General features: G+C 37.5%; 1 protein-coding gene across 1 annotated transcript in view; it reads left to right on the top strand.

The window, feature by feature from the left end:
* Positions 1-23,849, top strand: part of LOC117176096 (E3 ubiquitin-protein ligase FANCL) — a 316,429-nt gene that overhangs the window by 274,962 nt on the left and 17,618 nt on the right. The gene's annotated exons all lie outside the window — the stretch shown is intronic.

The following is a 23,849-nucleotide window of genomic DNA, read 5'->3' as shown; positions in this document are numbered from 1 at the left end:
GAAAAGCGCATCGTTTATTGTAAAAAAATTCATGAATGTTTTCACAAAAATTTTGCCATTAAGACGCCATTTTGAAAATACCAAAACGAAAAATCGATCTTTAAACCATGGATTCTCAAAGTTTAGACATTTATTCCACCGGTTAGTGAGATTCCAAGTTAATTACAGACTCGAAAAGCTTTGGAAAATGGTTCACAAAAAAAATAGGCACGAAAAATCACGTTTTTTTTGTTTAAACTGCATTTTGGGACAATAAGAAAATTTTTTGAGGAATTTCATTGGCACCGTCGGAAAGAGGAGATCTTAAGCAATAAAAATGTATGTGTCTCAATTTTTTCTAGTGTCGAATAGTCTTAGTTATTGGCCGTTGAAAAGCAGTGTACCGGTAGTGGTGTTTTGGTCGTTTAAGGGTTAAGGAGTTAGTCTTTATGCTTCAAAATACGATTTTTATGCCATTCTGATGCTTCAAAATCTGTTACTTTAGAGTTTTTCGGGACGTCTATGACGAATCTGTAGTTGGATTATTAAAATTCATAATGGCAGATATATTGTGGTGTACTAAAGAGTATATAAGTCTTGTGAGCATGGTACAAACGTTATTTGAGTCACTTTGCAATCACCCTGAAATCACGTAAAAATCACTAAGAACTACTTGAAATTACGTACAATCACGCTGAATCACCTGAATTCACCCTGCAGTCATGTTTTCACATGACTGCAGGGTGAATTTCCTTTTTAAGTTTTTAGATAACAATATAGACTTAGTAAGTTATTACATTATATACTATGCGTATATATTATGAATTGTCCGAATTTAATGATTGGCCCACGGCGCGGCGTGCAGACATATTGACAGTTGACGCAGAATGGGCCAGGTACCATAAAAAGTGGCGAAAATTCAATATTCCGTCTAATTTGTCTGAAACTTGCTTTACAGGGATTTTTAAGGTCGTTAATTTCAAATTTGATATCAAAAAATTATAAATTCAAAATGACGGACAAAATTGAAAATTTTTTACGTATTTGTCTAAAACTTAATAAGGTGATGAACCCAGTTAGTGACCTGTGTTAGTAAGGTGAAGACCCCAGTTAATGACCTGTGACCAGTCAATGACACCCTGAATTAATTTTTTTATTTATTAAAAAATTATTCGAAATCAATATGTAAATAAAGTGTTGGTAAAAAGTAGCATGCTTTATAAATAAATTGTAAATAAATATGTCCGGGCAATAATTTTCAAAGCAGTGTATCACATGTGTCAGTAACGCTTTCACTCGTATGGGGTACACAAAACATTAATAATTATTAATAAGAAATACATACATTGCTGCCATCTTGCTTTTAGTATTAAAAATCAACTACTGGAGGTCGAAAATGAAAAATTCTCATATATTTATCTCTAACTTCCCTGCTTAAAATGCAGGATAGAATCCAACAGAAACCGGATACGACGCTAATAGGGTTGGACATTTTAAAATTTTGACCTCCACATTGAATTTTCCACTTTTAATTTGTAATTTTTTATATAAAATTCGAAATCAGTGACCACAAAAATCCCCTTATAAGGTAAAGACCCCAGTTAGTGACACTGTTAGTTTTCAAGAGTACAAGATTTAACTTTTCAGTGTTGGGCACGCTTTAATCGCGACTTTTTTTATAAGTATAAGTTAAGTCGTTGTTTTTTAATACTAACATGTTAAATTATTTCCAATCCGGAAATTTTAAGGATCCATCCGAGTTCTATCAGGGAGACCTGACCATTCCTGTATTTTAGTTTTCCTATCTGTGTCTATCCGGTATCTATCCGGGACGCGGATCCAGAAATTAATTTGATGTAAACCAAAAGGATCATCTACCCGGGTCTTTCCGGGACCTCTTTGGGACATGAAAACAAACATTAATTTGTCTATCTGGATCCATTCGCGACCTAATTGGGAGTTTACCGTTGAAAAAAAAGTACAGTGTATGTTTTCCAAGTCTATCCAGGACCTATTCGAGACACGAGAACAAAAACTTATTTCCTCTCAATTAAAAAAAAGTTTCTATACGGGTCTATGCGGGACCTATTTAAGAATTTACAGTTGAAAAATTTAATAAGTCCTATAGTTCATGTTTATCCGGGTCTATCCGGGGTTTATTTGGGACGTGGAAACAGAAATTCATTTCCTCTATTTTCAAAAGAAGCGTCTATCTGGGATCTATCTTGGAGATTACCGTTGAAAAAAGAAACAAGTCCTACATTGTACATTCATCCTAGCCAATGCGGGACCTACGCAGGAGACGAAAACAAAAATTGATTTCCTCTGAATTCAAAAGAAGCGTCTGGCTGGGTCTGTCAGTTCCACAGATACGAAAAACACGATTATATCGATGCATTTTTTATATAAAATATTATGTGAATCAAGGGGGAGAGGGACTAAAAAAGGAATTTTTATGTCAGGTAAACTAAATTGAATATGCACGGATTATCGGCCATATGTGCTTATCATAGGCCTTAACATTCGGCCATCCTATAAATTTTGGCTTGTTCGCAAGTAAGATCAATTAAATATAGGTACATTCTCCTCTGAATCGCTCTTCTTCACACCTGACTCTGTGTGTGGCGGTACGATGAATACACCGTCTTTGATATTATTTGGCTTCCAGATTTTTAGCTGACTTATATTATAATCATGTCTTTAATGGGTTAGACAATGGATAGACAAGGTCTAGGCACGCGCAAGTAACAAAAATCGCAGTCAATCAGCAATATAAAACATATCGGATTTTGGAAAGAAACTAGCTCAACGAAGAACGAATGGGCTTAATGTATGCTCCCAGAATGGCCGAGTAACGACTGGAACCCGTAAGACAATTGACACTATGTAAATCTTCAAAGATGTTTTTCTGGGTTTCAAATTTTTCCAAATTTCCTGATTCATAGCTCAAAACGTATTCGACCGATCGACTTAAACTGACGTATGCAGATTTCTAAAACGTTTTATTTCCCTACGAACCACTCCAAATTTAAAAAAAAATTGTTTCAACAATTTTTTAAAACAAATTCAAGCAAATTTTTGGGTAAAAATCGGATTTTTTTAATGGCCGACATATTGTAAGATATTAATATTTTTCGAAAGTTTGTTGGTTCACTGATTAACTAAGGATCTAAACGTTTAGAAACTTTTTGATTTGCTTATTTTAGACTCATGTGTGAATATATCGAATTTGACGAAAGATGATAGTGAATTTTACTTCCCCAAAATTTCTCCCTTCACTTGGCGGGGCTTGAGTCCTAACCGCCGTGGCTCAATTGAATAAATTTGATAAACTAAATACTTGAGCACCAGCTAATTGTATGCCTAACTAGCAAGGAAATTTTAAAGTACAAGTGAGAGCAGAAACTGCTGAAATTAGTGTAGGTCGATTAGACGGACCCAACAATAGATTAGAGACGACAAGCGAAATTCAATAGGTGCATGATAATTCATGGATAAGTTGATTACGTACATTTTGGTATTAATAAAATGCTGATATTTTACTTCCTGTCGACAATTTCAATGAATATTCAAACTGGATTCGAACATCCGTCTATTTCCAATTTTATAATTTCCTGTCGGCAATTTCGGTAAAATCCAACTGAATTCAGATGCGATCAGACATTCAACGAAATTATAACATTCACAGAATATTCTGAAACCGACTTCTCGTCAGGACGTAATATAATTTTGTTACACACGGTCGGGTGTCTGACAAAAAGTGACTTCCTTCCGGCTCACTTCGTGCTCGAGATTTCGGTAAAGCTATCGCGCATGACCCAAAAGGGGTCCTAAGACCTCGTGTTCGGCGCTCGAGCCACGGGACGGTTAAAGACCTGACGTATCGACAAAATTAATTTTTTAAAAAAATTTTCAATATTTCAAAACGAATACTCTTATCTTGACGTCTACGGGTATGTTGGTCCTTGAATTATTGAATTATTCATTTTTTAGTCAATTTCCTGAGACGCCCCCCCCCCCTTTCAAACAGTGACGCCAAGGTGAGATTATGACAAGTGTGATTCTGAAATTGAGTAACTGATTAATAATCATAATAAAGTGTCGCTCAGTACACAAATCATCCATGTAATTTGTAAGCTGTTGAATGATCATCTCCCATCAATCAATTTTGACGGTATAAAATTTACAAAAAAAATGTTTCTTAATAGTATACCTCTGAAATTTGCTTAGAAATTATTTTGTTTCGGCAATCGCATTTATTATTCGGAAGGGAATGTAGAACAAGGACCTTTGGTCAAATTAAGACTTAATATCGGTCGGCGGTGTCGCTAAATTTAGCAAAAGAATGACACCTCGGCGAACTTTGTGTCATAAGCATAGAAGAATTAGAAAGTCCAATAGTTGTGAAAAAAACAGATGGAGATGAATTGACAATATAATGATTGTCGAACTAAAATTAACATTTGTTGAACTGATATTAATGAAATAACTGCTGGCGATTACTTGGTGGACTTCTTCTTAAACTTGTTTGGGACGATGATCCTCACCTCCTCGCCATCCTCCAGCTTTTGCCTCTCACGCATGATTTCGTCGATACTTTTTTGAGGAACCGAGATATTAGGGCCTTGACCGACAGCTCGCTTTTTTCCTCCGAGATTTGGATAGCCCTCTTGAGTAGTCCGGGCATCTTTCTAGGGCCTGCTGATGTTCGATCCCATACGAATAAATGCAGTCTGTAATGTCGAATCCCACTGCTCCGCAAATTCGGCGGAATCCAGGCTGATATGACAAGTGGCATTCCTAAAAATGGTGTTCCTTGGACTTACAATTAACCTGAGAGACGAAGGTTTGCGTCCCCTTTGTCGACTTTCTTGGCCTCTATTTTAGTGACCAAGATTTTGGCTCTGTTAATTATTAGATCCTTTAATAGGGCCTGACTTATGATCCTACAGTCGACCATGCAGAGGGGCTGTTGTCATCCCTTTGAATTCATCAGGTGTGGGATGCCCAGTTCCTGCAAGGCATCCTCGTATCTTTGTATATGGTTGTACGGCAATGGACTGACAAACTCTATTCAATGTTTTATCACGACCAAGATGTCCTGCATGTGGAACATCATGATTTTCTCGAAGGATAGTCATGATATCACACGGTTTGACTACCTTTTCGTCATCAATCATAGCTTTTTCGTAATTAGGAGGATAATAGAACAGTTCGTCGTTTTCCATCTTCTATTTCGAAAATCTATCAGGCTGACCTTTGACCAGATTAAATTTAGTCTGATACTGTCCCTCATCGCCAATTTTGTTTAATTGGATTCGTTCTTGGATGGCTTCTTCAATTACCTTTTCTCACCCATTCGGGCCCAAATCGACATTAAATATGTGCGATAGTGCATTAGGGGCCTCGTTTGTGGTCCCTCGTCCATGTTCCACTGTCATGTCGTGCTGATAAAGGTAAATTGCCCATCTAGCGAGGCGACCTACAGGATTTTTCAATATGTGAAGCCATTGCAACGCTTGATGATCGGTAACGACTTTGAACGGCATACATTCCAAGTAGCATCTTAGTTTCTGGACGGACCAAACTACTGTTAAAAATTCTTTTCCATTAGTTGTAGAATACAACTCTGCGCCTTTTAATGGACGATTCAAAACTCCAACCAATTTTTCAATTCCCGCCTCCGGATCTTTTTAAACGAGAATTGCATCGAAGCCAAAATCTGTCCATCTCCAAGAAACTTTTGGACTTATCAACTTATTCAGAGGAACCTGAATTCTGGCTACATTTTACAAATGTAAGTGATACCAGTTTACAAGACATTTAAACTGTCGTAATTGAGTCTGATCCCTTGGGACTGGAAAATCAATTATTGGTTGAATTTTCTCGGGATTTAGTCTCATGCCGAGTTCATCGACGAGATATCCGAGAAATTTGACTTCTTTTCAGGCGAAGCTACTTTTTTCACGATTCAGGATCAATTTTACTTCCCTAAACACCTCGAGCACCAATGAAAAAATAGAAATATGCTCATTAAGATTCCGACCGACAATCATCCAATCATCTAGGTATGTGGAAACCTGATCACGCTATTTGTTGAATAATCTCCTCTCGGAAATCATCTCCTGATATCTTCTTTTCAGAAGGTCCATTAATTGCTGGAATTTCGAAGGTTCCCCTGCTAGTCCATAAGGCATCCTATTCCACTCCAGCAATCCTTTTCCCTCCACCGCAAATGCCGTATAATTTCGACTCCCTTCATCCATAGGGATCTGGTGAAAAGCTTCACTTATGTCAAGAGTCGAAGTCATCTTGGCTTGGTTGAGTTGGGATAAGATAGATCTCATATTGTGAAGTGTATTCGCTGGCTTGATTGTTTTTTCGTTAAGGGCCACACATTTTCTCTTTAAAAAAAAATATATATATATATATAATTTACCAGTATATGTGTGTATATTCAAAAAATATATAATATAATTGACCTTTTTCGATCCATATTTTAATGCCTTTAAGTAACTTCACACACAACAATTCTTAACGAGAAAAATTCATTTTCATATAACATGGCAACTATCCCCGGAAACCACTCCTATCGTGAAATATGGCTAAATTTGATGAGAAGACTTTTGAGAATGCTTTCCATTCTGCTACTATCGAAGCTCCTCAAATTTCGAACTTATTCAGGTAGATCAGTCACCCGGTTTTTCGACAGACCCAATGCTCTAAGGTATGGCATTCGAGCATCCCCAAAAAATACCCTTCTCTTGAAATTGGTATAAATAGTGAAACCCATACAAGTTTGACCTTATCCAAGTAGATCGGTCACTTGATTTTTTTATCGTCTCAGTGCTGTAAGGCCTCCAGTTTTAGTATTAACAGAAAACTACCCTTACCGTGAAGTTCGTCTTAATTGGATGAGTGGTAGACTATGTACATTTTTAGAGACCCAATTTAGTGAAACACATACAATTTCGACATCATCCAGGTAGATCGGTCACTTCATTTTTTGTCGACTCAATGCTGTAAGGGATCAAAATTTTGTAGTTCCAGATCACTACCCTTTTCGTGAAGTTCGTCTTAATTTAATTGGTGGTAGACTACGTACATTTTTGGACACCTAGCATAGTGAAACCCATACAAGTTCAACCTTATCCAAGTAGATCAATCACTTGATTTTTTTATCGACTCAATGCTGTAAGGACTCAAGTTTTAGTATTTCTAGAAAACTACCCTCATCCTGAAGTTTGATTTAATTTGATTGGTTGTAAACTATATACATTTTTAGACACTTACCTTAGGAAAACACATACAAGTTCGACATCATCCAGGTAGATCGGTCAATTGATTATTTGGTCGACTCAATGCTGTAAGGAATCAAGATTTTGTATTTCCAGAAAACTGCCCTTTTCGCGAAGTTCGTCTTAATTTGATTGGTGGTAGACTACGTTCATTTTTGGACACATAGCTTAGTCAAACCGATACAAGTTCAACCTTATCCAAGGAGATCGGTCACTTAATTTTTTCATCGACTCAATGCTGTGAGGGCTCAAGTCTTAGTATTGCCAGAAAACTACCCTTATCGTGAAGGTCGTCTTAATTGGATTAGTGGTAGACTATGTACACTTTTAGACATCTACTTTAGTGCAACTCATACAAGTTCGACATCGTCCGGGTAGATCGGTTACTTGATTTTTTAATCGATTAAATGCTGTAATGGCTCAAGTTTTAGTATTTCCAGAAAACTACCCTCATCGTGAAGTTCGTCTTAATTTGATTGGTATTTGATTGTGTACATTTTTGGACACCTGCCTTAGTGAAATCTATAGAATTGCGACCTCATCCACGTAGATCGGTCATTTGATTTTTTTAAAAACTCAATGCTGTAAGGGATCAAGTTTCAGTATTACCAGGCAAGTACCCTCATCGTGAAGTTTGATTTAATTTTATTTGTGGTAAGCTGTGTATGTTTCTGGACACTTACATCGGGTAAACACATACAAGTTCGACATCATCCAGGTAGATCGGTCACTTCATTTTTTGTCGACTCAATGCTGTAAGGGATCAAGATTTTGTATTTCCAGAAAACTAGCCTCATCGTGAAATTCGATTTAATTTGATTAGTAGTGTATTATCTACATTTTTGGACACCTGCCTTATTGAAACCCATACAAGTACGACCCCATCCACGTAGATCGGTCACTTGATTTTTTTATCGACTCAATGCTGTAAGGGGTGAAGTTTTATTATTACCAGAAATGTAGCCTTATCGTTAAGCTCGACCTAATTGGATTAGTGGTAGACTATGTACTTTTCTGGATACCTGTCTTAGTGAAACCCATACAAGTTTAACCTCATCAAGGTAGGTCGGTCACTTGATTTTGTTATCGAGTCAGTGCTGTACGATATCAAGTCTCAGTATTACCAAGAAAGTGCCTTCATCGTGAAGTTCGTCTTAATTTGATTGGTGGTAGACTACGTACATTTTTGGTTATCTACCTTAGAGAAACACATACAAGTTCGACCTTATCCAGGTAGGTCGGTCACTTGATTTTTTTATGCACTGTATGCTGTAGGAGCTCAAGTTTGAGTATTTCCAGAAAACTATCCTCATCGTGAAGTTCGTCTTAATTTGATTGGTAGTGGATTATGTACATTTTTGGATACCCGCCTTAGTGAAACCCATACAAGTACGACCTCATCCACGTAGATCAGTCACTTGATTTTTCTATCGCGTCAATGTTGTAAGGACTCAAGTTTTAGAAGTTCTAGAAAACTATCTCATCGTGAAGTTCGATTTAATTTGATTGGTGGTAGGTTATGTACATTTTTAGACACCTACCCTAATACGGGGGTAATGCCGAGGAGGGAAATGCGGCAGATGGAAGATTGAGAAAGGCCGAGAACACAAACGAAAGTCCGATTATTATGATAAAACAACCTATTTATTGCCACTTACATGAATCGAAGTGCCGGTAGCCCGTGGCAGGGTGCTAAAGGTCTTGACGGCAGATTGTTTTCGGCATACGATCGGTCCTCAGAAGGGTTCCGATTAATCCTGATGGCGGCCGGATTATAGGGAGGGACCCTCAGCCAGTCTTGGTGATGCTCCACTTCTGGAAGCGCGTGCAGACTTTTCAGAGCACACACACGAAAAAACCGGGGAACGTTTTGGCGGTCGAGGCCAGACTGATCATACGAGAGCGATCGTGCGGGACCTCGGGACCCCTCGGGGGATTCCGTCTAATCTCGGGCACGACCCGGCCACCCTTACGTGCAGGGCCAAGTCGAGTCCCATTGTATGGTAATTCTTATGATACACTCTCCTCCCCCGCGGGGGTTTGGGTATATGACTGTAGTTTGGTTAAATTCTCTGTCAAGTTCTTGTATGGTTTGTGTGTCTATTTGTATATTCAATTCCAAAGTATTATCCCTTATTCCTGTTTCCAAATTTACTGAACCGGTGTTAATTTCAAGTAGGTTTTGTACTTTTCTATTAATGTAATCCCAACCCCCTTGTACGCATGTTTTTCCGTCATATTTTGGAGTCGAGTAGTTTTGTCTGTACTTGAAGGGTCTACTATTGCAAAAAGAGTCATCAATTAAATAAATCGGTTTGTGTACGAGTTTTTTACAAAACTGACATTTAAAATTGTCAAAGTTTTCCCTTGAGCTGTGTTGCAGGAGTGTGGTGCTGTCTATGATTTTCTTGTCCCAGTTCTCCTCCATGTTTTCCTAGTTCCTGTAACATATTAAAAAAAGAAAAGAAAAAGCTTTTGTCGTTTGAAGTTGTGAGTAAGCAATTTCGTCTTTTTTATTAACCTTTTTTATTATTTTTTTGTTTATTCCAAGTTTCTGGCGTTTTCCGTGTTTTAAGTATGACTAGTAAATGTCGATCATTGCAAAAGAAGTGATACGGGGATTGGTTTTACGTGATACCGATTTTTGTTATGTATAAAGTTCATAAGTATTTTTGGTAACATGTGTATGTGTGTATGTCTACGCATATATCTTTTATGGTTAAAGATTTGAAATAGTATTAAAAAAAAAGAAAATTTTATTCCTTATTGGTCTTTTGGTGTTTTTCTTGTTCTCTGCTGTTTTTTTCTCGCAGCCTCTTCCATTCCTCGTCAATCTATTATTTTTCTTCTTCACTTTGACCATGATGGACGGAAGCTCTGATTATCATTTTTCGTGCTTGGTTTTTTCTATCTTCTTCCAGGTTCCAAACCCCTTTTTGTCTTTTTTTCTAGTATCCTTCTCCTGTTGTAATCCTATGTTCTCATTTCTCGTTTAAAATGCGAGTTCCCATGAAGCACGCGCCTTTTGTTCCAGTTTCTCTCCTAAAAGTCTGTTTTGTCCCTCTACTTCTTCTCTTAGTTTTTTCATTTGTTCTTCAAAATCTTTGCTTACTTGCAGACTGTGGTGATAAGCTTCCCTTTCGAATTTTAAACTTAACTTTATCATATTTTCCTTTAGGTCATATTCTTGTATTTCTTCTTTTGTCCTGGGTTTTTCTTTCATATAACCTCCCTCGTAGCCTTCGAATCGAGAGTAGCAGTGGTTAATTTTTTCTTCTTCGTACTCCTCTAGCTTTCAATTGTTATTGGTTGGTGGAGTTACGTCTCCATCTACCGCCCCTTCATCTTCAGGTTCCGCGACAGTTGCTGGTGCTACTTCTGGTGTATCAGCTATGGCTTCGTTTTGTATAAGTAGCTTCCTCACGTGTCGGTGAGGGTGGTCGCGAATTTTTCTTTCTGATACTCCGGATCCTCGGAGTATCAGCCACTTGGCTGCTGGGCAGTTTTGTAAGTTTTGGAAGATGTTGTGCCCGTTCAACACTTTTTGGCACAGTTGGCAGCATGTTGAGTTTTCCATTTTCTGAAAAGTAGAAGTCCGTATTGTATCATTTGTTCTTAGTATCTAGGGAGTTAGAATATCGTGGGTCGATTGGGTCGATTTTGAGTTTGGAGCTATGAGTCAGTTTTTATTCTTAATGCCATTTGCCATTTTGAGTGAAAGTATCTTAATCTAAGTTTCCCAGTATTTCTAGTTTCCATTAATAAATTTCTGTTCCGGTTTTTTCTAATTTGAAATCGTTGACATTCCATTCCCCAATGCTTTTCCCTTTTGGGTTTTTTAATTCATAAATAAATGGGGAAATTTTCTTTTTAATTGTGAAAGGACCTACGTATTGGTCATATAACTTACCTGATTTTTTATCTGCTTTATTTGATAATTTTGTTACCCATTTTAAACCCTATCTCCTATTTTAAATTCTACCGGTCTTCTTCTTAAATTGTAAATATTAGCTTGTCTTTCGTTTGCTTTGTCTACATTTTTCTGAAATTTTTCTTTTATTACTTGCATTTTTTAATCTATCAGTCCATTTATCTATGCTTTAGAATTCTATTTCGCTATTGTTTTCAATATTTTTTATAAGTGACTGGGTTGGTTCTATTTCACGAAATAGATGTAAAAATGCTAGGGTAAATTGTGTCTACGAGTTTTTGCTGGTATTTATCGCGAATTCCAGATCATATATGTATTTGTCCCAGGTGGAATGATCGTTATCTAAGTATGTTTTAATGATTTGTTTAAATGTCCTATTGCATCTCTCGGTTGGGTTGGCTTGGGGGTAGTATTTTTGTGTTTTTGTATGTCTAATACCGAATTTTTCTGTAAGTTCTCTTAAAGTTTTGTTAACAAATTCCGTGCCTTTGTCGGTATGGAGAATTCTAGGTGTTCCCCAACGCAAAATGACACGTTTATGGAAATCCGACTATTGTTGTCTCGTTAGCTTTTCTTGTAGGAATTATTTCAACCCATTTTTTAAAAATATCTACAAAAAATAGTAAATATTCGTATTTTTTCTTTTTTGAAATCGGTAATGGGCCCATGATATCTGCAACAATCATGTTCCATGGTTTTTTAATGATTCTTTTTCCCATCAGCCCTAATTTCGGTTGGTTACTCGGTTTGGTTCTGTGTTCGTACTTTTTTGAGGACGACGAGTTTCCATGGGTTAGAGTCTGGTAAGAGAGTTGATTTTAATGGGTCAGTTCGATAAAAATAGAGTTGCGAATCTCTGATTTGCCATTTTTCGTGTTCTTCCGGTCTTTTTTTAGCTTGTCTGATTATTGTTGAGTACCAGTCGTCTGTTATGTCATTCATCAATTTAGATTTTAATTGGTTATTTAAAGGTTCGAGAATTCATAAACATGTTTACATTTGCTCGCCGACCCTTTGTTTTCAAGATACGTCGCGTGACCTTCCCGCGAGTAGCAGGGGTACGGGTTGCGCGTATCTACTTGTTAGCGCGCTTGGTTCTTTCGTCGAGTCGGGCGAATCGATTAATTAATCAAAAGAAATGAAATACACATCATCATTCCTTTCAGGTTGAATCTACCTTACTTACTTGTAATTCCAATAATATGTTTCAAAGGAGGCGAATTTGAGTTTCCCGATAAAATCATAATTGTTCCAAATTTTGCATTGCAATTTCGACCCTATCCCCTTATAAGCCTTTTAAGCCCTGGATCAAATTTAGTAATTCGAAGACGCTATTCTCCCCTATTAATTTTCGTTTTAGGTTCAATTTGAAAAAGAATTAAATACGTGACATAATGTCAACTAAGTAAAGGGTACACAATTATTATAGTATGAAACACATTTTGGTATATGGTATGTGTAAATCAATCCAAAACTATATCACAAGGTATGTAAATCGTTATAAATCAGTAGTCCCTTTATGAATAAATCTTCATCAACATTTTCACATAAAAATCATGAACATCAACAATAACTAAAAATCCGCACATGAAAAATTGCACAAAGAATATATAAATTATAAGCACCTATACCTAAATTCTAAAAGTCCTAAAATGCAAATTTATTTCAAAATGGCAAGGAACGAGGATTCAATAGCCGATAAGGGAAATGCGGGAGATGGAAGATTGAGAAACAGCGAGAACACAAACGAAAGTCTGATTATTGAGATAAAACAACCTATTTATTTCCACTTACATTAATCGGAGTGCCGGTAGCCCGTGACAGTGTGCTAATGGTCCTGACGGCAGATTGTGATCGGCAAGTGATCGGTCCTCGGAAGGGTTCCGATTGATCCTGACGGCGCCCGGATCGTAGGGGGAGATCCTCAGCGGATCTTAGTGATGCTCCACTTCGGGAAGCGCGTGGAGACTCTTGAGAGCACAGACACTGGGGATAGAATGAGGATGCCCTTATCATGAAGTTCGTCTTAATTTGATTGATGGCAGAATACGTACATTTTTGGACATCTAGCTTTGTCAAACCCATACAAGTTCAACCTTATCCAAGTAGATTGGTCACTTGATTTTTTTATCAACTCTATGCTTTAAGGGATCAAGTTTCAGTATGACCAGGAAAGTGCCATTATCGTCAAGTTCGTCTTAATTTGATTGGTGGTGGACTACGTACATTTTTGGACACCTATCATATTGAAACACATAAAAGTTCGACCTCATTCAGATAGGTCGGTGACTTGATTTTTTTATCGACTCAATGTTGTAAAGGCTCAAGTTTTAGTATTTTCAGAAAAGTGCCTGTTCTCACTTAGTGATTTTTGTGCACGTGTAAAACCGGCTTAGGTGTAAAACCGGCTTAGCTTGTGTAAATAGTTTAAATCGTGGCAGCACTGTTCTCGTCACTGCTAAGTGGCAACGTCGCCTTTCTGTCCTTTTGGGCCTTGTGTATTTCTAGGACCTTTTGGTTATTTTGTTTATTCTCGCGAATACGTCATCCGGAACGTTTGTAAGGTTATTAAATAAATTAAGTTAAAGTCAGTTGTGTTGTTTTTACTTAAATATCTATGGATAATACCTAGTTCCAACAGGTTATGGGCCCCAGGATCGTTTTCGATTGAGTAAAAACGTAAAATAAACAGCAGTGAGTGTCGTGGCGTCGTTTCGCTTTGTGTAGTGTGACGGCATGTGTTTCAGTGGAAGCCCAAGCCAGCAGCAGAGGCGGACGATGCAGCGACAGAGCGTGCAGCTAAACAATGGAAAAAGCAGATCTGAAAGCTCGTTCAAACCTGATTCTGGCAAGTAGCCCATCGCAACTGAAGCAGATAAAAGGATGTGCAACTTCAAACGCTGTTTGGGTAAAGCTGCACTCGATTTATCAATCCAAGAAAGACTCAACATTGGGATAGCTGTCAAAACGCGATTATTGCGAGTAAAAAATTTTTAAAACCCCGCGAAATCGAATATTAATAAATCGGTCAGTGATGGAACATTTCCATTTAAGTGCTTTCGGATACAACACCGGGCAAAGGAAAGTTTGAACCACGTTCACAGGAGTGCATATTCGTGGGATACTCTGAACAGTCGAAGGCGTATCGGGTCTAGATTCCCTCAATAAGAAAGATTGATTCGACATGGGACTTGAAATTCGTCGATGAGCTTCGAGCAAAGGGCACTTTTGAGGATTTTATCACGGAAGGTTCGCTGGAGTAGGAAGAAGATTCTAAGAAAATTGAGAAATCTTCGAATGAACTAGGAAACGTGATAATTTCCTTGCAGTCTGTTGAGCATGTGAATCGTCAGAACACGATGCATCGAGAGGATGGGTCGGAATCTGCAGAATCATCGGACGAAGAGGATCGTGAAGAAGAGGTCTGGGAAGCACCGATTGCGGTTCAGAATGTCGCTGTGGAGAGAAGAGGTTCTGGAAGACCACGTACAGTCAGGACCGGAATCAGGGGAAGGCCACGAAGAGAATTTCAGGTGGTACTCGAAAATATTCAAGAAGATCAAAAAAATGTCGAGTATGCAGGGATTTTTGAAATTCCAATCAAGGAAGCACTGACTGGATCTGAATCCAAGGAATGGATGAGGGTCATTCATGAAGAATTTTGTTCATTAGTGAAAAATGAAACATGGGATATTGTGAATCGGCCCACCGACAAAAATTTGATTGGCTGCAGAATCATGTTACGGAATAAGCAAGGGACGAAGGGAACTCTGGAGAAAAGGAAGGCACGACTTATAGCAAAAGGCTACACTCAGAAGCCTGGTGTCGACTTCAGAGAAACTTTTTGCACCTGTTGCACGGTTAAGTTCGATTCGTGTCATCGCAGCTGTCACAGCAGAGTTAGGTCTGAACATTCTTCGGATGGATGTTACTACTACGTTTTTGAACGTAGAGCTGGAGGAGAAAATATACATGGAACTTCCAGACCTTCTCGAGGAAGCTCTTCAACAAATAGCTGCGGACAAGAGAGGCGAGAAAATTGCCAAAACAAGAGCAAGGAAAATGCTTGAGGACCTTCAGCGAGATGGGGTTCAGAACAAAGTGTGCCTACTACGGAAGGCGTTGTACGGTCTCCGACAAGCGGGAGAACAATGGTATAAAAAGTTGGATAGTAAGCTGCGAGAACTTGGAATGACACCCTTGGCGGCCGATCCATGTGTTTACGTAGGAAGACGAGAAAGAGATAATCTGTTAATGGCCATCTACGTAGACGAGTTCGTTATTGTATCACAGAACGAGGAATGGATAGCAGCAATGAAAGTCAGTCTAATTCTAGAGTTCGAAATGAAAGATCTTGGGAAGATTCAACATTTCCTAGGTTTTAAATTTACGCATGCTGCTGACAAAATTTTTATGACTCAAAGGAACCAAATTTCACCGATTCTGAAACGTTTCGGAATGGAGGATTCCAAACCAGTAGGGCCACAAATGGATTCGGGGACAAACCTGTTCGAACCCGAGAGCTCATCGAAAGAAGAGATGGAAATGTATGCTTTTCGTGAGTCGATTGGATCTTTCATGTATCTGGCTGTCGGGAATTGACCAGGCATCGCATATGCGGTCAGTTCACTAAGTCCGTTCAGCACTTGCTGTGCGAAGGATCATTGGGCCGCTGGCAAGAGAGTACTTCGATACTTGAAAGGTACACTAAACTGTGGGATACGTTTCCAAAGAAGCAATAAGGATCTGGAAGGATTTGCTGATGCTCACTGGGGAGCATGTTTTGAAGATAGGCGCTCCTACACTGGATTTGCATTCATTTTGGGAAGAGGACCCGTTAGTTCGGAAGCAAAGAAGCAACGGGTAGTTGAACTTTTTAGCACGGAAGCGGAGGACATAGCTCTTACAGAAGCTACCAAGGAGGAAATGCACCTCAAAAGATTACTGGAGGAGCTAGGAGTACGAAAGGATTCATCTTTCGTTATTTTTAATGACAACCAGGGGGCTCAGAAGCTGGCAAAGAATTCTGTATTCCACGCTCGAACGAAGCACATCGACATTCGACACCATTTCGTCCGGGAAGCTTTGGAAAATTATATGGTACAGTTTGAATACCTCTGCACTGGAGAAGTATTAGCGGACGTGCTGATAAAAGGACTACCTGGTCCGAAATACCAAAAATGTTTGGAGAAGCTGAGGCTAGGACCTGGGAAGATGCCGAATCTCACAATCTCAGCTTTTGGGGAAGTGTTCTCACTTAGTGATTTTTGTGCACGTGTAAAGCAAGCTTAGCTTGTGTGAATAGTTTAAATCGTGACAACACTGTTCTCATCACTGCTAAGTGATAACGTCGCCTTGCTGGCCTTTTGGGCCTTGTGTGTTTCTAGGACACTTCAGTTGTTTCGTTACCTACGGTCACGCGAGTACGTCATCCCCAACGTTTGTAACATTATCAAATAAATTACAGTTAAAGTCAGTTGTGTTGTTTTTATTTAAAGATCTATGGATAATACATTGTACAAACAGTGCCCTTGTCATGAAGTTCGTCCTAATTTAACTGTTAGTGGATTATGTACATTTTCGGACACCTATCTTAGTGAAACCCATACAAGTTCTACAGGCGATAAGGGTAGTTTTCTGGTAATACTAAATCTTGATCCCTCACAGCATTGAGTGGATAAAAAAATCAAGTGACCACCTACCCTAATGAGGTCAAAATTGTATGGGTTTCACTACGGGAGGTGACCAAAAATGTACATAGTCTACCACAAATCAAATACAGACAAATTTCGCGAGAAGGGTTGGGGGGGGGGAGTGCTAGAATTTCATACATTCGATCATTGGGTCTGTCGAAAAACCAGGTGACTGATGTACCTGGATAAGTTCGAAATTCTAGGAGTTTCGATAGCAGTAGCGTCGAAAACATTTTCAAAAGTCTTCTCATCAAATTTAGCCATATTTCACGTTAAAAACGGTTTGCTGCGGGTAGTTACCGGTGTTACATGAAAATGGATTTTTTTCGTTCCGAATTTTTGTGCTTGAAGTTGCTTAAAGGCATTAAAATATGCATCGAAAAAGGTAAATGATATTTTTTGAATATACACACATAGACAGGAAAATAATATACATTAGGGGGTTATTTTTTTAACGATTAAGGGTGAGACACAATTATGCTTAAAAGTACCATACTACTATTCCACAAGAAAGTTCCATCTATGTAGATATCGAATTTTTTTCAATACTTGTTTTCATTACAGAGTATTGCTTTTTTATATCAGGGTTAGTTTCACAAAAGCGATTACTATGCCATTGGAGAATAAAAAAAGAGCACAAAAATCCCAACAGTTAATTTATACAATTTTTTGCATCAGTCTGCAGGTTTGTATTCGAATACAAATACGAGGTTTTTTTTCAATGATTAGGGGTAAACAATAATTTTGCTCCTCATTTATGCTTTAGAAATACCGATTTCATATTTTATAAGTATTTTCCATCTTGATAGTTTCTTTTTTTTCTTTAACACATTTTTGCAACACGCGGGGTTATTTTTTAAAATAAGGGATTATTTTACACAAGTTTTTTATATCTCATGTGAAAGAAAAAAAAATAGCAAAAAATCTAGCCTAGTCATTTTGTTAATAATTTTTTGTAATACTTTTTTTCATTGCATGGGGTAATTTTTTTTAAATAATCGTTGATTTGACAAAAGCATTTCATAGCACATTTTAGAGCAAAAAAATAGAAAAAAAATCTAGCCTAGTCATTTTTTAAATTTAATGATTTTTGTAGAGGGCGCTGCTGAGTTGGTGGCAAGCTAGCGCCGCCCTGTTTTATCGAAAACTAATAGAGGAAAAAAAGTTTGTGTGTGACAAAAAGCACAAAAATATGAGATTTTGTTGTTTGTTAATGGCGTGGCTTAGTTGTCTAACTTTCGGTGGATGACGTGTGGAGCTAACCGAGATGGAAACTATATGTCGCGTCATTGTTTTAGAATTTTGGACTTTGAGTTATTTTTCAGGGTTCATGTTTTGTTTTGGCTGATAAGCATTGAAGTCTGTGACTTGCTCGTTCTTGGAACTCTCATCGACCGATTTCAATTTGCCCTGAACCGAACATTCGTCGAACTCGTCAGCCGGATCAAACTGAAGTGTCGAGATTAGGAGTAACGCAATGAAACCATTAGGGTAATCGATCATTAGATTCATTCTAAACTTACATTTTGATGGTCGACGAGATTGTGACGACAATCGGAAAAAGCGTGACGAGGATCCGCAAGTGATGTCGTTGGAGAGAGCGTAACGACGCTCAGGGTGGTGACGAAGTTGAAAAAAGTGTAACGATGCTCAGTTTGGTGACGACGTTGAAAAGAGCGTAACGACGCTCCGGGTGGTGACGACCTTGAAGAGAGCGTGACGACGATGGAGAGACACCACAACTGTAACACTGTGCACTAGGCGCCATTCAGCCACAGACTGACTGTCTGGGAAAAACGGTACTAGGCGAGCCCTGCCTCTCGGGTGTTTCGATACCCCTCGGGGTGTTTCGCCCATAATCGGTCACAGTCCGGTAATATTTTTCGCGAAGGGCCGTGGCGAGTCAGGTTCATCGTAACAGATCTGTTACACGGTTCTTGAAAAAAAGATTTCTAAAGAACTGACTATGCGACCTATCTTCATTGGCAAGTCACCGTGAAAGACAGAGTAACCCCTACCGGGTCTACGAAGCGACGAAGCACCCCGATTCCGGCTGAAGTCAAGTCAAGCGGGAGAGTCGCCTCCTTCTAACTCATCTTCACGCGTGCCTTTGCCGAAATGGTTTTCATTACAAAAGGAGGTGAAACAGTCTCAACAAAATAACTGATTTAGATTTTTTAAATGAATGTTACAACATGATTTTAGATTCATTATGTTAAGTCCATTTCTATATCCTATCTGATTACGTATGTTCTACGTTTATGAGTTAATTGTTATACCACTGAAATTTTCATACTATTTAATTTGATAAATTTAATTAATTTGACAGAATGAAGCTTAGGCTTCATTTTGTCAGAAAAAAACGTTTGTAATGTAACGAGTGCTCATTTCTTAAGGGAGAAGGAGGAGCACAATCCGCTGTCCTTATAATTTTAATTTTTAACTCTTATTATACAAATTTTTGTAAGCCTTGAATAATTAATTAATATATAATTTTAACATTCACTACCATACTGACTACAACTGACTTACGTTGACTACTCGTTCAAAAAAGGAGCGTGATACTTTTTTAAAAATCATATTAAATCACGCATCAGTTGAGCTTTAAAAAATATATTTTTCACATTTCTGAGAGAAAAAACTACGCGAGAACTTTAAAAAAATTCAGGAATTTCTCGAATGTTGTACCTCGACTTCAACTTGTGCATGACCTAGGAAGTTGAAGCGAAAATCTCAAATGAAGTTTCAGTCGACGATTACATCCGTTGACCGCGATAGCGGTGTTCGCATAATCTAAGCCCAAGCATGTCTACATCGAACCTCAGTCAGTGAGTACCGTAGACAGCCAGACTCGTTACTAAAGCGACTGAAATTCGGCGTCGGCACGCCCGGACATTTTTAATTGTATCTCGAGAACCCGTGAAGATTTTTTAAAGTTTTATTAGCTCAAACTAGAGACTTTAAGGGGATTTATTAGAGTTCTAAAAAGAAATGTAAGATTCTGTCCTCAATTTTGAATATTCTTGTCTATTTCTTGCATAGGTCATCTAAATATTGGTACCACGGTGGCGACAGAGCCGATTTTTGGATACAATATTTTATATTTTGTTTAACAATAAAATGGGAGAGAACAATGGAGAAAAATTTCAGTGACACTCAGTGTTGCCATATGTGGATTCTCGAGGCACTCTTCATCGACCCTCGTAAAACTCACAAGGCAGACTTCCTGGAGCGCTGTGAATTGCACGTAAATCATGACCCTTTCATTCTTATGAGATGCAAACCAGTTAAAATACTGAACTCAGGAAGTTATCGTTTGATTCAGTTTTAATTAGCAGAATTAGTTTATTGGCATAATTTGAAGAAATTGTGAAAATGATTTATGAAAATCGGTTAATATTTACAGTAATTATGGGAACATTGAACTATATACAAAAGTATACCTCTTGTCGAAAACTGGACATTGAAATTATTTAAACAAACTCCATTTATTAAAATTATTGAAAAATAATTAAATAATCTTAATAAATATTCCACTAGACCAATAGTAATAGTTTTTAGATAAAAAACAAAAGTTCAAAAACAAAATTATTTAAAGAAATTGAATTTGTTTAATAATTGAAAATTAATTAAACAATGATGATAAATATTCCACCGGATGAATATTAATAATTTTAAGTAAAAAAAGGCCAGAATACAGTGCTCAAAAGGTCGATTTCATGACCCCTTACTTTCCGTCACATTTTTCAAACCCTAAAAAATTATTACAAAAACTCAAAAAAGTGATTTTTCCCCCATGAATTTTACATGGGAAACGTCAAGATTTATTCTTATCCAATGAGGAGATCCATTTGCAATTGAGGCTGTTGGACTTTCGTTGAGTCGCGGTCACGATTTATACTATGTCCTAAATTTAAAAGTGAATTATCCATGAATTTATACATCAGTAGGTAAACTTTCACATGCTCAGAATATTGAGAGGTATCACCTGCTACTTGTAAATATAAAACTCAAAGCCCTCTGTTTTCCGTTATTGAATTGCTGAATTATCTTATCACTTCTGTTTCATAAAAATTTTTGAAAAGATTGTTATACTGTGGTAAATTTCCAACGAAGTGCTTAAATTTATCTATTGGGGCACCCAGCGAATTTTGCTGTTGTTTTTAAATTTTATCATGCGAATGTCCGTATTAATTTTATGAGTGGTTTTACTGACGCATGCATCGGAATCATATGTACTGATTTTTCGCACGCTCGTGAATTAGATTTTCTTTGTCTTCGTTCTTGAATTTTACGCGCCATGCACAAAGAATGTCATACAGTTGTCGTAAAGATGTTGTAAAGACGTCACCAAATTTTGTTCCCATTGGGTCGGTGTTGTCTCCATTCTATATTAAATCCTTTTACAATTCACGTTTTTATTTGAAAATTGCGCCAACTAAAGTCATTCAAATTTGATAAATTATCAAATAATTCCGGCAAAGCGGCACCAATCAGAATTGGAGTACACTGCGTCTCAACTTTCCCTTGAAAATCTAATACCTAATACACACAACCTTTGATGACGTTTTTACGACATCGTTACGATATCTTTAGGACAACTTTACGGCATCCCATGTCCATTTCGTTAGGGTGTATTTACGACATGGATATAAGATGTCGTAACGATGTCGTAAAGACGTCGCTAAATTTTGTGCCTACTGGGTTGTTTAAATTCACGGAAATTTTCGGTTATTCCTAATTTCTCATAGTGTTTTCAGTACAATATTGTGTGCAGTTATTTTTTGTAACAAATCTGTGTTTTTTTTTGTAAATATAAAAATGTGCAAAGTGGCGCTTTTACAAGTCCCACTCAGAGCAAATTATATATCGCATACGTCTAATAGTATATTTTTATACCTACGACTCGCAGTGAAATCAAACTTATCAGAAAAAGTATTCCAGGGATAATTTCGCTTAATCAAAACCTTATTAGATAGGGACTAAAGTGAAACATCGCGGGATAAAAAGTTTGTTTGAAACTGCATAAATCGGTACTAGTGCGTTATAAAAGGTTTAGAAATGGGTCAATCGATAATAATTTGGTGCTGGCAGGTCATATAAGTTTCAACAATAGGTCGATTGATAGTCTCAGAGGCGCAAACAAATACTTTAGATATCATATTATTGTATTTTTAATATCAATAGAGGTTTTATTATATAAATAAGGTACAGTTTGTCTTTTAAATTCTCTAAACGCAAGAAAAAACTACTTCTAAATGGTTGATCTAGCTCAGAATTCTATCAGAACTGGATATCAATCGGAGCTACGCTTCATCTACGCGTGACTCACGCGTACGGGATGTTGAACAAAGATGTCTTTGATCTTTGACAAAATTCTTCGTAATTATATTAATACAAGTTAACGAAACAGTAAAATAACGTCAGGTATAGCCCGGAGAACGTTATAGAGCACAGAGCAATTTATATCTCAAGCATATCATATTTTTTTACTTAAGTAAAATTGTACAATTTCTAGGTTTTTAGAAAAATCTGATAAAAAATTCCTTATGCATCGAGAAGAAAAAAATGTATTTATCCATTACAAATATGAAGGCTTAAACGGTCGAACAGAATCAAGAATTTAATCGTTGAAGAGGTTTTTGTATACGTTAGCCGTCTGGAGACGGGTGATAACTGACTTCAGCCGTTTGGGCGTCCTATAAGTCCGCGGACAAATGGCGTCCGAGTGTGTTTAGCATATGTAAACCGCTTTGCAATTTTGACCTTCATAACAAATGTCATTAACAATATCGCTATTTTGCAATTAATTTAATTTATCTTTAGTGGGCCTCAAGACCGACGTAAGGTCTCTTTTGTTTTTAAACGATGTAGTTATGTGATAATGCCCGAGAACTCTCGCAATTCACCCAGATAGACCTTCAACATATGGAATGCTGATAAAAGACCTAATTTTCGCGTTTTGAACTATTACGTCAACTCTATGTCGTTCACCAGACCAGGTGGGTTTGCGGTACCAATTACACTTTATTTCTTGAACGTCATTCCAGTGAAGAGTTACATCCAGAAAGTTTATCGCCCTATTTTGTTCTTCCTCTAACGTGAATTTGATCTCATAATCATTTCAATTAAGAACTTGAGGAACGTTTTCTACTTTGTTTTCTGCCAGAGCTACTAATATGTCGTCGGCATAACTTGAAAACCTATTTTTGGTCAAATACCCGTTTCCGGGTCGTCCATAACTAAATCTACTAAAATCTATTAAAAATAAGTTTGGTTTTTGAAATTAAAATCTGTACTATTTAGACATAATCGAAATCCTTCCTCAAAATCTGTCCATGGCATTTTTGTTTTTTTTTTCACAAATTTGATTACACCTACTACGAACTGCCTCAACTGCATTTCCTTTCGGCACATTTTTAAAAAAGGAAAGCACGTCTAGTGACGCGAAGACATGATTTTCCGGTATCCTGATATTCCTAATTTTCTTCACTAAATCGAAGCTGTTAAGCACTCTCGATTTAGGAGCTTCAATAATATTTGCAATCATATTTTTTCTGAATATTGCTAATTGGTAATTAGCACTACCTACATTAGAAATGAGTGGGCTAAGTGAGGCACCTGTCTTGTGAATTTTTGGAATGCCATCAAATCTCGTATGGTTAGTGTGATATACTTTCAATTGTTTCGCGGTGAGTTCATTAATATATTTTTTCGATTCCCATTTTTTAACTAGTTTGACGACTTCCCTTGCAATTTTTTGTTGTTGTGTCCCTACTTATTTTAACGTAAGTCCCCTCTGCTTGGGGGTTAATTCCTTCGATACCGCCCCTGGACAATTGTCCGCGACAACCTATTTATTTTTGTAACCTTATTCAGCAGAAACCGTTGGTACAGGGACCCTCTACCCGCAACCCGAAGTTATGTTCAGTGGCTTTGTCGTAGGCT

The sequence above is a fragment of the Belonocnema kinseyi genome, chromosome 7 (genome assembly GCF_010883055.1).
Source record: "Belonocnema kinseyi isolate 2016_QV_RU_SX_M_011 chromosome 7, B_treatae_v1, whole genome shotgun sequence".
Taxonomy (NCBI): Eukaryota; Metazoa; Arthropoda; class Insecta; order Hymenoptera; family Cynipidae; genus Belonocnema; species Belonocnema kinseyi.
This window is presented reverse-complemented; position numbering and strand designations above follow the sequence as displayed.